Genomic DNA, 17,576 nt, shown 5'->3' with positions numbered 1-17,576 from the left:
AAATGTACGCAGTTTGATCTGTGCCCAGAACATCCAATGAGTGCTTTGCCCAAGGTAAATGCAAACTACTCTATAGCTTTCTCCCACTCCTGACTGCCGTTGACACATTTTGTGCCTTTTTCATAGCATAAAGGAACTGCCTCCGTGGAATCTTGGGACTTTACCTACACATGGTTTGAACCCCACTCAAACACTTCTAATTTCGCTATAATGACATGTAAATTACGATAAGTTCTAAGTACTGTGTTGGTTAAGTGTATGGCTGGAGAGGCAGATTTGAGATTGAGGTCTGGCTTTAGCGTTCTCCTAAAGAGATGTAATTCCACTTATTAAAAAGGAACTGGGAGCTGGGCGTGGTGGCGCACACCTTTAATCCCAGCACTTGGGAGGCAGGCTGATAGTTGTGAGTTCGAGGACAGCCTGGTCTACAAAGTGACTCTAGGACAGCCAAGGCTACACAGAGAAATTCTGTCTGGCAAAACAAAAACAGCAACAACAACAACAACAACAACAACAAAAGGAATTGGGCCAAATGGTGGTGGTTCATGCCTTTAATCCCAGCACTCAGGAGGCAGATCTCTGATCTTGAGGCCTGCCTGGTTTACAGAGTGAGTTCCAGGACAGCCGGGGCTACACAGAGAAACCCTGTCTCAAAGTTTGGGGCGGGGGGAGGGATTTGGCCAGTGAGATGGCTCAGTGTATAAAGGGGCCTGCCACCAAATCTGACCACCTGAGGTGGACCTGGGGGAACTATATGTCAGGAGAGAAATGATTCTGCAAGTTGTTTTGTACACATACACACACACACACACAAACACACATACACACACAAACACACATACACACAAACATACATATACACACATACACACACACATACAAACACACACACACAAACACACATACAAACACACACACAAACACACATACACACACATACACACAAACATACATATACACACATACACACACACACACAAAAAAAAAAAAAACTACAACAGAGTGATGGAGCACAGCTAATCCCAACAAACGACTCTCTGGACTTCAAGGCCAGCTAGGTCTAGATAGATCAGAAAAAGAGTAACTCACATTTTTATCATAACCGTATAGAAGAGGCCACAGGTAGATTCAAGAATCTAAAAGGCCATAGGTGAGTTGTCAACTCATAGCCACTGAGCAATAAATATTGGGAAACTCCACACTCTTGGCAAAGTCTTCTGCTCACCCCGCTGGCCAGTCGCCACGTCTGTCACCCGCAGCGGAACACTTCTCCACAGGCAATTCCGGCACATTTGTATCCCACCACAGGCCTGCAGATAATGTGTCACAGATGCTATGGCTACCATCAGCAGAGTCTGCCTCACCTGGTGGGCGCCTCTGGGCGTGCCGGTTGGGAGGTTGTCTCTCCTGTGTAGACACGGGGGGGGGGGGGGGGTTTGCCCGCTGCTGCAGGAGGGACCATTCCTTAGCTGGAGTCTTGGACAGCAGAAGCAGATGGAGGGAGCCGAGCAGCAAGACACACGCCACCTTTGCTCCCTGTTCTGATCACGTGACCAGCTCCCCTATTCTGATGGGCTGTAACCTTCAAAACCCGCAAAGTGAGACAGGCCCTTTCTCCCTTAAGTTGCTTTTATTGGAGTATTTTATCACAGCACTGGGAAGAGAAACAGGCGTAAGACTAGAGACTTGTACAAGCACCACTGCTTGCTATTTCTGTCCATGTATCTTGGCGTGGAGCACACCCCTTCCATGAGGGGTGCAGACCCCAAGCCCCCCTATCCACTCTACACTTATCACACCGCCTGTGGGCTCCACCTGTGGTTACTACTGGTCAGCCTTTCCCATTTAACATCACCCAACACTTTTGCAAGGCACAATAACAATTAACTCATAACTGACCCCCCTGCCGTGTTTCATGAGATGAACCAGGCAAGGCCTGTAAAGTTTCCCTGTTCTACTTTGCTCGGCTCTGAGGACAATCAATGGAGATGGTTCGGTTCTGGTGCCAATCTGCCTGTAAGCCAGGCCAACAACGCCCTCAGTGCAGAAGCCGTTCTCGGGCCCCAGGGGTATCGAGAAACTGGTCTACAATGAATGACAACCAGTTGAACCATTAGTTATTTCTAAAAGCTGTAAACAAAATAGGTGGGAAATAGGAAGTGAGAGTGTGGGTGTGTCACAACCAATACAAGTCTGTTATTAGAGACTGTCCCCAAGCTACCTTCCACACTCTACCTTCCTCATCCCCATCCCTGGCTCCTGGCCTTTGTGTATTGAAGACGTGTGTGTGTGTGTGTGTGTGTGTGTGTGTGTGTGTGTGTGTGTGTGTGTGTGCGCGCGCGCGCACATGTCTGTCTCTCTGCGTCTGCGAAGTGGGAAATGTAGGCTAGAAAAACTGGGAGACAGGCATGACACCGCTGTGGCTGAAGGCTCTGGTGGAACAAATGACTGGTCAGCGTGTCCTCCAGGCTCCAGCCTGCCCATGTGGCTTCTGTCCACAGACACTGACTCCTCTGTGTTTTCAGCTCAGGAATTCAATGTCTCAGAATTTCCTCTGTGGAATATTTTAAGCTCTTAAGTGGCTCCTACTTCAAGTTTAAAAAACAGCCAGGAAGCATGTTGGCACTTTATAAAACTTGTGTTTCCTGCTTATATTTGACTCAGAGAACATGTTTTTCTTAAATACTGTATTTCATTTATTTGGGGGTTTTGGGGAGGATTGTTTTGAAGTTTTACTGTTTTAAGGTCCAATGCAGGAGAAACAAAATTGGAGACCTGGTCTCTCCCCAGAGCTGATGGGCCGTCAAGCAAACAGCTAACACCCTTGGAGGACCACAGCCAGACCACGTGTACCTCTGTTTGCCTTGATGTCCTCAGGAGCTATTTCCTGAGTTTGTGCATGTGTAGATATACCATGAAACCCTTCGCAGGTTCAGTTAAATGATGGATGAACCCACAAACCCTGTCCTCCTCTCTGCCCAGTTGAACCTAACCGCTACATCTCTGTTGGGTTTACCCCCAACCTAATCAATACAAAGAGATTTGACATCCCTTTCCTGTGCCTGCCAAGCTTCTCCTAACGTTGGCCTGTGAGTGCGTGACTTGCAAGATGGAGTGTGTAAGATCCACACACGGGATGAGACAGTAAAGACATACCACAGGTAATCCCCCTCTACCCGTTGCTAAATGCACCAAGCCAACCCCTGGGTGAAGAACACAAGGCCAATGGCGGCCTTTCACCCCTGCACTCTGAGGCTTGGGACAGCACCATCTCCTAACCAACCCTGCATGGCTCTGCTGAGATCCAGAATTCGAGCTCTCATGCACCTGCAGTTCAGCCCAATCAACCCAGATCTGCCCCTAAGGTGTTCAAGTTCAACCCACTCTTCAAAACAGAGATTCCAGGGTACAGAGTTAGATCTTGGCTTTGAGGTCACTGTACACACAGCATCCTGAGGATATGGGATACTGACCGGCTGGACACCTGGAAAGAAAGGACATCACAATTACAGTGAGATGGCCTTACTGCACCACAGAACAACACCTGGGTTTCTCGGAACTCCCCATCGGCACCTCCCAGGTTGCCTTCAGCCTCAGCTTAAATATGGGCCTAGGATGCTGTCTACTAGAGGGTAAAGAAAGTGGGACTGCCTCCCAACTCCTCCATTGTATGACCTAATGACTAGTGGCCTGACAGCCCAGGGGGAGCCATGGACAGAGCTCTGGCCTCTGGGGTCCCCGGAAACGCCTCCGCGTTCAGCATAGAGTGAAGCTTCCGTTCCTTGTCCCTTGAAAGACAGTAACACCACAAACAGTAGGCGCAGGGACCACAGTTAAAGGATGGTGACAGTAAGAACCTCCCAGCGCCACCAGCTCACAGAACTTCAGGCACGGTGACGGTAAGAACCTCCCAGCGTCGGGCACAAGCTCTCGCAGAAGACTGAAGGAGATCGGGTGAGAAGGGACCTAATCTGGATTTAGAAGGGTACACTGAAGGGGTGGGAATGAAGGAGGCGCCCTGATTACTCCTCCTCCAACTCCTGGCAGCGCAATGTGGAGACCCCTCCCACCTCAGAAGGAGAGGAAGAGGAAAATCCGGCCCTTGCACTTGAAAAGTAAAGCCAAAAATCCAACCTAACCTCCAGAGCTGTGTAGTTAGCCAAGTAGTCCTGGGTCTGCCTCCATCACTGCCCCTCAGTCTTGGAAGCAAGGGATACAAAGACACTTCGGTGAGGCTTCCTGCCTCTCCAGCTGCGGCTGCAGACAGAAACACCAGAGACTCGGAAAGGTGCCTACTTTGGGGGCATTTGGCCAAACAGCCCAAGCTGATGCATGGAAGCCGCTTAGCTCCTAGGACATACTGCAGAATGTGACCATTGCTGGTACTTGGGTTCTGTCCCCGGGGATTCTGGCTTAATTGTTCCCAGGACATGCGGCTGGGGCAGGGGCTTAGGCTCCCAGGTTTCTCTAACAAGCAGCACAGTGAGAGCCAGGCACTTTGGGGCAGCGATTCTCAGCCTGTGGGTCAAGCAACCCCTTTGGGGGGGGGTCAAATGACCTATTCAGATACCCTATATATCAGATATTTACATAACTAGCAAAATTACAGTTATGAGGTAGCAATGAAATAATTGTATGATTGGCGGGGTCACCACAACATGGGACGTGTATTAAAGGGTCACAGCATTAGGAAGGTTGAGAACCACTCTTGTAGGGGAAGTCACTTCTCTTTTTTGTTGTTGTGGTTTGGGTTGAGTTTTTTGTTTTGGTTTGTTTTATTTTGTTTTGTTTTGCTTTTTTCAAAACAAGGTTTCTCTGTGTAGCCTTGGCTGTCCTGAAACTCACTCTGTAGACCAGGATGGCCTCTAACTCACAGAGATCCGCCTTCCTCTGCCTCCCAAGTGCTGGGATTAAAGGCGCGCACCACCGCCACCGCCACCGCCACTGCCACCCCCACCGCTGCTACCACCAGGCTATGAAGCCACTTCTCTTTACTGAAGCGATTCTGCAGCCTCAATAGATGTGGGGGAAAGAGGGTAAGAACCATTTGTAGTTCTGTTTAGGAACCAAGTTTATGGGCTGGAGAGTTGGCTCAGAGGTTAAGAGCACTGGCTGCTCTTCCAAAGGTCCTGAGTTCAACTCCTAGCAACCACATGATGGCTCACAACCATCTACAATGAGATCTGGTTCCCTCTTCTGGCATGCAGGTGTACATGTAGGCAGAACACTATACATAATAAATATTTAGAAAAAAAAGAATCAAGTTTATGCCCCACACCATTCCAAGGCACCCTACCTCCAGCATCCTCAAGCCTCCAGCATCCTCAGGCCTCCAGCATCCTCAGGCCTCCAGCATCCTCAAGCCTCCAGCATCCTCAGGCCTCCAGCATCCTCAAGCCTCCAGCATCCTCAGGCCTCCAGCATCCTCAAGCCTCCAGCATCCTCAGGCCTCCAGCATCCTCAAGCCTCCAGCATCCTCAAGCCTCCAGCATCCTCAGGCCTCCAGCATCCTCAGGCCTCCAGCATCCTCAGGCCTCCAGCATCCTCAGGCCTCCAGCATCCTCAGGCCTCCAGCATCCTCAGGCCTCCAGCATCCTCAGGCCTCCAGCATCCTCAGGCCTCCAGCATCCTCAAGCCTCCAGCATCCTCAGGCCTCCAGCATCCTCAAGCCTCCAGCATCCTCAGGCCTCCAGCATCCTCAGGCCTCCAGCATCCTCAGGCCAGGAAGAAAAAAACAGTTGGCTTTCAGCATGTCCACTTCTAAAGTTTCTTTCTCTTCCTGCTGACTTGCAATGCCCACCACAAGGACTCTGTTCTCTCTCTCTCCCTCTCTCTCTCTCTCTCTCTCTCTCTCTCTCTCTCTCTCTCTCTCGGGTTTATTTATTACGTATACAGTGCTCTGCCTGTATGTGTGCCTACACAGCAGAAGAGGGCACCAGATCTCATTATAGATGCTTGTGAGCCACCATGTGGTTGCTGGGAATTGAACCCGGGTTCTCTGGAAGAGCAACGAATGCTCTTAACCTCTGAGCCATCTCTCCAGCCCAAGGACTCCATTTTATAAAATCCATAACTTTAGCTTGGTGAGTTTGTTGCCTGCAAAGCACAGCTCATGCTACTTGGGTGGTGCGTTAACTGGAGTTCACTGGCCTGTACATCTGAATTGAAGTTGGACTCCCCTCCACCAGCTGATACTCCTAAAATTTCAGTGGCTTAAAGCCGTAAAAGTCTGTCTCTCTCCTTGGGTATCACATGCCACCTGGGACCTGAGTGTTCGTGCCTGCCGTCGGTGAGGGTATGCTGTTTGTGTGGCATGGAAAAGAAGGCTTTTCTTTCACGGAAGAGAAATGTGTGTCTTCTGCTCGCACTTCAACCACCAAAACAATGTGAGGCCATAACTAGCCAAAAGGGGCACGGGAAGCTCAGCCCTCTCTGGGCCCAGCGTCCCGGTCAGGATGAGGCCCGTCCTGCTATTTGGACATTGTCCTATTAGAGACAAATTAGTTCACTGCATCTCTGAAGGCCCTCAGGGTCTAAAGGAGTGCACTGTGACATCGTTGGATGAGGTGTGTTCTGGACGGCTGGGAACTTGACTCACCCATAGCATGCGTTAATGTCACCAGGGCCTCAGAGCCAGGCCCTTCCTCACATTCATCCTCACCTCGGTTCCCAGGCACCAACTGCCTCCATGGCACCTCTCCAGCTGGCCTCCAACCTGTAGCTCACTCTGCTCAAAGGCACAGACAGGGGCCACGCGCTGTGCGCTGCATGCGAGGATGCCCTGAGAAGCTGCCTCTGCCTTCAGGGCCCTCTGAGCTGCTCTGACTCAGTCTTCTGTTCAAAGGCTGGCTCGCTGGGGAGTCTGCAGGAAACCAGCAAGCCTGAGCCTTTGAGGACTTGGCCTGCAAAAGGACACTGAAAGAAACAGGGGCGCGTGCACAATGCTGAGTGCTGCTTCTCACCACCCCCACCAGCTGTGGGGAGTGACACAGCCTCAGCAGAGCTCACACACACACACACACACACACACACACACACACCATAGTATATCACAGCACACATACTGCATATAACATCACACCATATCCCACTACACCACATATATACAGCATAACACACACACACACACACACACACACACACACACACACACACACACACCATATCCTACCACAGAACAACACATACACTATATACAACAACAGCACCATATCCACACATATACAACATCATACTACACCACACACACACACACCATCACACCATCACACCACACACACACACACACCATCACACCATCACACCATCACACCACACACACCACACACACATACCATCACACCATCACACCATCACACCACACACCACACACACCACACACACCACACACACACACCATCACACCATCACACCATCACACCACACACACCACACACACACACCATCACACCATCACACCATCACACCATCACACCACACACACACACACCATCACACCATCACACCATCACACCATCACACCACACACACCACACACACACACCATCACACCATCACACCACACACACACACACCATCACACCATCACACCATCACACCATCACACCACACACCACACACACACACACACACACACACACACACCATCACACCATCACACCATACTCCACTATCCCACTACACCACACATACACAACATCATACCATACTCTCTACAGACTCACACAACACACACATCAAACACACACACATCATAACACTTACACACAACAGTCACACCACAACAGTCCAATTATACATACATCACAACATACCACACACTCACACAACATCATACCATTACACATCACTCTGTCTCACGCACACACACACACACACAATCACACACACTATACACACACACACACACACACACACACACACACATCCAGCTCCTCCAGCCCCAGACCGTGTGGGCTGTGCTGCTCCCATCCTGCTCTTGCTCCTGTGACTCATGGGCACCAAGGAGGAAGGAGACAGTACATTTGGCCTTAGCTTCTAGGCAGGAGAGGCTCCACGCTGTCCAGCCGTGACCCCACCCCTACTCACAGACACTATCGAAGTGGTGTGCTCTTAACATTTCTGTTGGACACTACCCCTGCCTTGCCCAGTTCAGAAGAACCCTGGGAACCAGACGCGTGCTCTGTCTACGTTGGAATCTGGCTGCTTCCTCCTGCATAATGGGGCTTCCCCTACCTGGGTACCTCGAAGAATAAGCCATGAGTCTGCAGGAGCTGCCTTCAGATCCTAGTCCAGGCCGCAGCTCCAATGCCTGCTGCTGCGCATCTTTAGATGAATGACTCAGCCTTCCTATACTTCCATTTCCTCACGGGTGACACGAGAGTGTGGCACAGCAGGGTGGGTGTTCAGAGTCCCTGCCTGCAGTGTGCCTAGATCAGCAACCATACTGGATGTATGTCTGAGTGCGAGTCACCGTGGCTGCAAACCCCACGCACTGGTTAGTCCACACTGATAGCCAGTGGCAAAAGGCAGAACTCAGGGTCACCCCCAGCACCCTCCTCATCCTGGAAGCACCCACAAGCATCCTATGGACAGTTGGTAGCTGCACCTTGAACTCACAGCCATTGCTATAGCTCCTGCTTGCAGTTGGATCTGAAGCCATGAGCTAACGCCCTTGATACTGTCACATTGGAGCTGCCGAAAGGAAAATTCCGGAGCCAGCACCACCACCCCTGTGTCTGCTATGAGTGGACACAGCTTCCTGGTAGACACAGCTTCCTGGTGGACACAGCTTCCTGGTGGACACAGCTTACTAGTGGACACAGCTTACTGGTGGACACAGCTTACTAGTGGACACAGCTTACTGGTGGACACAGCTTACTGGTGGACACAGCTTACTAGTGGACACAGCCTACTGGTGGACACAGCTTACTGGTAGACACAGCTTACTGGTAGACACAGCTTACTGGTGGACACAGCTTACTGGTGGACACAGCTTACTGGTAGACACAGCTTACTGGTAGACACAGCTTACTGGTGGACACAGCCTACTGGTGGACACAGCTTACTGGTGGATACAGCTTACTGGTGGACACAGCCTACTGGTGGACACAGCTTACTGGTGGACACAGCCTACTGGTGGACACAGCCTACTGGTGGACACAGCCTACTGGTGGACACAGCCTACTGGTGGACACAGCCTACTGGTGGACACAGCTTACTGGTGGATACAGCTTACTGGTGGACACAGCTTACTGGTGGACACAGCCTACTGGTGGACACAGCCTACTGGTGGACACAGCCTACTGGTGGACACAGCTTACTGGTGGACACAGCCTACTGGTGGACACAGCTTACTGGTGGACACAGCCTTTTGGTGGACACAGCTTACTAGTGGACACAGCCTACTGGTGGACACAGCCTACTGGTGGACACAGCTTACTGGTGGACACAGCTTACTGGTGGACACAGCCTTTTGGTGGACACAGCTTACTACTGGACACAGCTTACTGGTGGGCACAGCTTACTGCTGGCTATGAATTCCAGGAGGCTTGGAAAGAGCATGTGAGAAGAGTAAGCCTAGCCACGGGATTCTCTCAGGGAGTCCTTCCTTCTCCTGTCCATGGAAAATTAGTTAGATGGCATCAGGAAGTTGTGACAGGAGAGGTAGAAACAGGATCAGTCCAGGATACAATGGGGAAGATGTGAGGAGGTAAGGCACTCTACAAACGTAAAGGCTGCCTTCTAAGTGAGTCACCCTCCACCTTGCAGGCAGAGGCAAAATGACCTCCACCTCACAACCCAGGCTTCTGCAAAAGCATGCACAGGTACGAGTGCAACACACATACACACACACGCTGTGTGCTAGGATTTACCATGATAAAGGAGAAGTGATCCCACCCGCACCCTGATGGACATGCACGCCTGTTCACCATCACTTCCCGAGGTTGCTATGCTAGTTCTGCACGTACCCCCATAGGGCTGAGGAAGGGACCCCAAAGCCTCGTGCTAGCTGAGCAAGCTCTTACCACTGTGCTACAGCCCAGCCCTCCCGTTCTGTGTCTCTGTGATGAGGAAGACATCCAGGCCTTACAGGGAGCAATAAAGCAAAATATTTAGTGGCTAATGGCACAGCTGGGCGATGTAAGAGAACAGTCCAGAAAGAAGGGAAGCCGTGCACCTGGTGCCCTCTGGTGGAAGTGTGTGGCCTGGCTCTCCTCCTGGAAGCTGACAAGTTTGCTGGACCCCATTCCACCTGCAGTGCAGAGCACCAAGATGAGAAAGATGTCCTCGCCTTTGAGGCATCTCGGCCTATCAGACCACTGCCCTGTCTAGTCCGGGTTGTGCCCCTAAGCCGGGCATCCCGATTGTAACATATATGATCACTGAGCCATCCTGGATCCCCACTCGCCAAATCCTTTACTCTGTCCACACCTCACTGTTCCCATCCTTATATTGACTCATATCTTTCTTGATTTTACAGCTGAGGCTCAGAGACCGCATGATTCCCTGCCAGAACGTTTATAAATGCGGGTGATTTGCCTTAAGTTTATTTAAAATACATACATACACCACAAATTCAAATTTTACAACAGAGTCTACGCTGAAAACACATCTTCCCACCCTCACACCCACAAAACCCTAGTCACCTCAGGGGCAACCTGTTGTTAGTTTCTTGTCTATTTCTTTATACATATTTATTTTATTTTATTTTATTTTATTTTATTTTTGAGACAAAGTTTCTCTGTGTAGCCATAACTGTCCTGGACTTGCTTTGTAGACCAGGCTGGTCTCAATCTCACAGAGATCCGCCTGCCTCTGCCTCCCGAGCGATGGGATTACAGCCTAATCCCAGCCCCCTCCCCACTCTTTTCCCAGTCCCACCCTCAGGCCCCCCCCACAACCATTTCCCCCTCTCCTTTTTCTCAGAGAAGGGGGGGCCCTAAGGGAAACCAACCCACCCTTGGTCCTCAAATCACAGCAGGTCTAAGCGTATCCTCTCCTGCTAAGGCCAGACAAGGCAGCCCAGCTAAGGGGGAGGAATCCAAAGGCAACAGAGCCAGAGCTAGCGCTCATTCCCATGGTTAGGGGACCCGCATGGTGACCATGCTGCACATCTATTAGTTAAGTGTAGGAGGTCTAGGCCCCGCCCATCTCTATACATATTTTATGCATACAGCAGTTTGATTTTACCTTTTTTTTTTCTTAACACAAAGGGTAGATACTACACACTATTGGCAACCTCTCTTTTCTACTCATTAACGTCCACTCTGCAGTCACAAATGCCTACAGCTGCCTCATTCTTTTGGGGAGTCCACTGTATGGACTAACTGTGTGAGTTTTGTCTACCACCGATGCTCTGAGGAGTTGTCTGCCGTCGCCATCACGTCCTTGTGCCTCTACCCTTCCACACAGCAGAACTGCTGAGTCTGTTTGGGCTCTTGCCAGATGTCATTAAATTTCTCTCTCATCACTATGCCAACTGACCCTCCCATGCACAAAGAAATGAAACCTGGGACCTCCTGGCTGTGAAACCAAAAACATCTCCACCACAGCTCATGCCCCTTCGCCAAGCCCTGCACGTCACGACTCGGACGTCATCAGCCAAGTTCCAGGTGTCTTTGCTGCTGCTTATAGCTGTGTCTCTTGAAAAGCGTCTCCAGAAGGCCAGGCTCGGTGCAAGGAGGGCACCTTCCTGACTCAAGGGCTACGATGTGCATCCAGCCAGGGCGCAGATGTTCCTGGACAGGCCGTGCCCGGAGCAAGGTAGGCATCAGGCTTCTAACGAGGCCGACAAGGAGCCTTTGACCTCCAGGCCATCAGTGCCGAACCCTTCTTTGGACACTGTCAAGAAGTTGTTGTTTTAAATGAGAAGCCCAAATCATTTATTTTACCAATAAAGACTCAGCAGCCAGATGTTGAGGTGAAAACCCTGCTAGCTCAGAAAGGCAGAGAAAGCACCCAGCTGACCTTTCTACTCAGTTCATGTCCCAACAGAATAGGCCCAAAAGGCTCAGGAGCTCAGCCAATTGCCAAGGAAGAAAAGGCCAAAAAACCTAAGGCCAAAGTCTTGCTAGCTCAAAACCCAAAAAGCCAAAGGCCAAGGAGCTGAGGAGCTCAAGAGCTAGAGAGCTGAGAGCCAAAGAGCTAAAAGCTAAACAGCTAAAGACCCAAGTGCTAAAGACCCAAGTGCTAAAGACTCCTCTACTGCTACCCACTGTTTTAAATTCCTCTCGATTCAGAGCCCCCCCCCCCTTAATCCTTGTCAGCTGGTTTCTGGCTCCACCTCTTGATTTAGGGTTAACTTTATTAAATCCTTTGATCTTTGTACAGAAAGCTCTTGTATTAAAGGTGTGTGATAGGACTAGACCACCAAACAAAAAACAGGTTTTTTACAGTTCACCATCTCAGGGGTCACATTGGGATCAAATATCCTGCAACAGGAAGTAACATCCACTCCAGTTCCTGCTGAGGGAAGAAGGCCATTCCAAGACGACATTGCTCATGGCCTGCCTGATGAGCCACCTTCCTGACCGCTCACAGCTAAGCAGCACACCTGAGCTTTGGAAGACCACATGAGAAGACTGTGGCCTCCAGCTTCCCCTGCCTACAGCCTCCTCTGTACAATTCGCTCCCCCACAGCAGTCAGAAGACGGCCTTGGGGCCCTTCACCACATGTGGGGCCCCATCCAGGGCCAGGTGGAACAAGGCAGAGCCAATGAGTCGCATCCCCCCCACCAGCTGTGGATTCTGGGTGTCAAGGGACTCCAGCTAACTCCTAGTCAGCATCTGGGGGAGATGGGGAATTGGGATCCTGGAGTCAAGGGGGGCCTTGCAGCTAGTCAGTGAGCACAGGGAGGAAGGGAAGCTGCTGGTCAGGGCTAACATTCCCACTTGGCACCTAGCCCACCAGCAGGGATAGATAGATAGATAGATAGATAGATAGATAGATAGATAGATAGATAGATAGATAGATACAGATACAGACAGATATAGATATAAATATAGCTATAGATAGATATGTAGATCTCACCCCTTGTCCTTAGTTCAGGTAAATACCTTGGAGAGCTCCTCCCTGGGGCAACCGTTTTGTTCTTAGTACCCACTGGCCTAGAAACTACAAAATGCCTGAGACAATCAACTCAAAAGGAAACGAACAGGAATGTGGTGACCTACACCTGTAATCCCAGCCCTTGGGAGGCTAACACAGGAGGTTCCATCTCCAATGCTATAAAACAAACAAACAACAATAAAACCCACTTGTGTCTCAGTCATCCCTCCTGTCTGCAGATGGAGTAATAGTATATTTGAGATTCAGCTCAAAATACCACAGGTGTGCTACGAGTGGTTCTAGATAGTTTTATATCAACTTGGCATAAGCTACAGTCATCCAAGAGGAAGGAACCTCAATTAAGAAAATGCCTATGTAAGACTGGGCTGTATAAAAGCCTGTAGGGCATTTTCTCAATTAGTGACTGATAAAGGAGCATGCAGCCCCTTGTGGGTGGTGCCAGCCCTGGGCAGATTGTCCTGGGTTCTATAAGAAAGCAGGCAGATCAAGCCACGTGGAGCAAGCCCGTAAGCAGCATCCACCGCCCCCACGGCCTCTGCCTCAGCTCCTGCCTCCAGGTTCCTGCCCTGCTTGAGTTCCTGTCCTGACGTCTTCCTTCAATGATTATCAGTGGAGGTCAAATAAACTTTTTCTTCTCCAACTTGCTTTTTGGTCATGGCTTTGTCACAGCAATAGAAACTCTAAGACCTGAGTGGAGGTGGAGATCAGATGGTATCTAGGACTATTATGCCTGAACTGTACACAGGGATCCATCACATCCTTCTGTTGGCTGTCACACATGCCTATGTTTGTTTGTTTGTTTTTAATTAAAAGGAGCAAAATGAGAGAGAGAGACAGAGACAGAGACAGAGAGACAGAGAGACAGAGAGACAGAGTGACAGAGAGAGACAGAGAGAAGACCACAGAGAATCTTAACTGCTCAAGATAGGTGTGGCAGAATCAAGATAAGGCCCAGCAACCTGCTGCCATGAAGGGCTGCGAGCTGCAGGGTCCCTGGCTCCCAGGGCAGAGTCTGGAACAGGAAGTGCCCCTGGAGCAGCCTCCAGGAGAGGAGCCTCTGTTCGTGTCAGCGCTGTAGTCTGGCCCCGCAGGTGGGGAGTGTGATTTCCAGCAGAGGAGGCCCTGCTCAGTCTTGTCCTACATCATTGTTGGGATCATAATAACCAGAGTGGCAGGCTCTCAGCCAGCTCAATCTTTATTAAAATCTTTTTTTTTTCACGCTGTGTTCCCAATTTGTTTCTTTGTTCCTGATATCTGCAGTCATGCAATTTCTGATAAATGTCTCTGAGGTTGAACAAGTCTGACAGGTGGGCCACAATGAAGTTTCCTAAGAAATTCATTTCCTAAGAAATTCATTCCATCCAGCAAGAAGGGCACACACACACACACACACACACACACACACACACACACACACACACGGCTCAGCCTCACCAGTTTGCATGGTTGCTACAGTGCTCTGGGGAATCCCAGCCTCCTAAGCATCCTTACTACTAAAACTAGCGTGGTCCAACAGGACCTCAATGGAGAGCTGTCACCTCTGGCAGGCCTTCATGTTTCACAAAGCTCCCAACCCTTCAAACCCAGCACGAGCCTTCTTATCTCCTTTATCTGTTGAGGTGGTTTGGGAATCACCACGTTTACATTTTAAAGTTGTTTCTGTGTTGTTTGTTTTGTTTTAAGATTTATTTATTCTATATAGTGCTCTGCCTGCATTTACACTTGCACGTCAGAAGAGGGCACCAGATCTCATTATAGATGGCTGTGAGCCACTGTGTGGTTCCTGGGAACTGAACTCAGGACCTTTGGAATAGCAGACAGTACTCTTAACCTTTGAGCCATCTCTCCAGCCCAGAGTTTTTCCTGGTTTCAATTTTGTTTTTAATGTCTCTGTTTTTATTAAGACTGCCTCTCACTGTGTAGGTCAGGCTGATCTCAAACTAGTCATCCTCCCGCCTCAGCCTCCCTAGTGGTGCAATTACAGGTGTGCAGTGGCACATGTGCATGCGTTCCTGTGTACACACACACACACACACACACACACACACACACACACACACACACACACTTTTCTTGAAGCTGAGTATATCATGTGTGCCTGTAATCCCAGGGGGTGGAGTCGGGAAGGCCAAGAGCTCACAGTCGGGAAGACAGTGTTTCCTTGGTGTGCTCCGTCCCCTCTGGCTCTTACAGCCTTTCTTCCACACAGTTCCCTGAGCGCTGAGGGGAGGGGCTTGAGAGACAGCCCATTTAGAACTGAGTGCTCCAAGCCCCTCACACTCTGCACACTGTTCACCTGTGTGTGTGTCTCTGAATTGGTCCCCATCTGCTGCAGGAGCAAGCTTTTTGATGATGACTGAGACACAGATCTATAGGAATAGCAGAGTATCTTTAGGAGTCATTTTATTGTTGTGTCCCCTGGCAGAGCACAGTATTCGGTGTTCCCCCAGCCCGCGGCCTTCAGGTTCTTGGCCACCCAAGCAGTGTCAGTCGTGGGTTCCAGCTCATAAAGTGGGACTTCAGTCTAATCAGAGAGTGGTTGGTTGCTCCCATAGTGTCCGTGCACAAAGGAATCACTCAGGCAGGTCACCATTGTAAACTGGACGGTGTGTAACTTTGTTGGTGATTACCTCTCTCCTCTGGTGGTGTGCAAAGTACCTTCCAGTACCGTGAACACTAGTCAGTACCAGTGAAGGCCCTAGTTAGGGACCAGCTCAACTTCTCTGTGTTCAATGAGATTTGCAGGGGTTTTGCCTTCAGCAATAGGACCTTATCATCTGTTTGTGGAGAGCAACCAAGAACCTCGGCACTAGCCTGAGATATTTGGGGTTTTCCATAGGAGCCCTTAGGCCAATAACTCAATTAGATGTAACCCATTCCTGGTACGGGAGGTGGCAAGAGGTGTCTAGTTGGCTTGCCTCTCTGTTATTTGATATGTGTGTGCTTCTGGTGCTTTTTCTCTATTTATAACCATTATTTCTATTATGCTTTCTGTTGTTTGTTTGTCTGTTTTTTACAGAGAAATAGAAAGAAAGCGTGGAGTTGGATGGTTGGGGAGCTGAGGATCTAGGAGGAAATGAAGGAGGGGAAACCATGATTAAAATATATGGTATGAAAGAAAATCTTCCCAACACATAATAAAAACATGAAATATACACAACAAAGAAAAATATTAAAAGCATCAAGAGAAAAAAGGCAAAGTAACATACAATGGCAAACCTATGAGAATTACACTTGACTTCTCAGCAGAGACCATAAAAGGCAGAAGGGCCTGGGCAGAGGTACTGCAAACCCTAAGAGGCCACAGATGCCAGGCCAGACTACTGTACCCAGCGAATATATGGTATGAATCTGTAGACCCAGGGCAGCTAGGTATAGAGACTAAGGGGGGGACACATGGGTCCCTGAGGGAGGGGGAAATAGAATGGATTTTATGGGTGAACTGGACATAGGGGGCCTCAGAACCAGGAGGATCACGTGGGGAGAGGGAGAAGAGATGGGGTTGAGGGAGGGAATTAGAGGGAAGAGACAGAATTGAGGGGCATTTGAGGGGTGATATGGAAAAAAAACTAGTACAGTAGAAACTTCCTAAAATATATGAAAGTAGTATTAATGAACTCTCCAGACAGTGAAGGAGATGAAGTCTCAAGTGGCCATCTCTTGTCACCAAACGAAGCTGCCAGTACTGAGACTGGGTTGTAGCCAGTTAAGTTGTTGGCCAAAGGACTCTCCTGGAAATTGTCAAGACACCCAGGCTGTTTGCCAAGACAATATGTTGCTCTCACAAATGAGAGAAGCAAGGCCCTGTTGTGAAGCCAACAGCCAAGCAACTCACTGAGCATACGTAGAACCTCCGTTCTCAGGTCCTCCTGTGTTTGCTACAGGAAGGCACTCCGTGGGCTACCGACAGGGAAGTGTAAACATCAACACAGCCACAAAACCTTTGATCTACAATCTGTCTTGCCCGAAAAATATGCTAGGTCAATAGTGGCACAAAGCTTGTAGGATTGACTTAATGCTACTCCAAAACGTAAGGTTCACTTCCCAAGGTGGAATCCATACCCTACACTGCTTGGGTGTAGGCTTTCAACTTCTTCAAATCTACTTTATTTGGGGTTCTTTAATGCTTGGACCTCCCTTCCAACCCGCCTACCCCAAATAGGAAAGAAAAGAGGTTAATGGAAATGGGAGAAGTAGACCGTTTTAGACTCAGTTACTTGGAGAATTCCACCGGTGTGGTTGGCAGGATTCCAGCAGACGTTAACCAGCAAACCAGCAATTCAGCAAAGGTGACAGCAACCGCAGCTGCTGGAATCCGGAGCAGCAGCCAGAGCCTGGAACCTTGAAGCGTTCTCTGGAGCATTTCTTTCTAGGAGTGTCTGGAAGCTGAGCGATGAACATACAGACAATAGGAAGCCACGCCAAAACCAAAATGCCAAGCCTCTTGTTTTGAGTATATATATATCCTCTCAGAGTCAATATTAGAATGTTTATCAGTTGGCAA

The sequence above is a fragment of the Acomys minous genome, assembly GCF_964271855.1.
Source record: "Acomys minous genome assembly, chromosome: 9".
In the NCBI taxonomy this organism is placed as follows: Eukaryota; Metazoa; Chordata; class Mammalia; order Rodentia; family Muridae; genus Acomys; species Acomys minous.
This window is presented reverse-complemented; position numbering follows the sequence as displayed.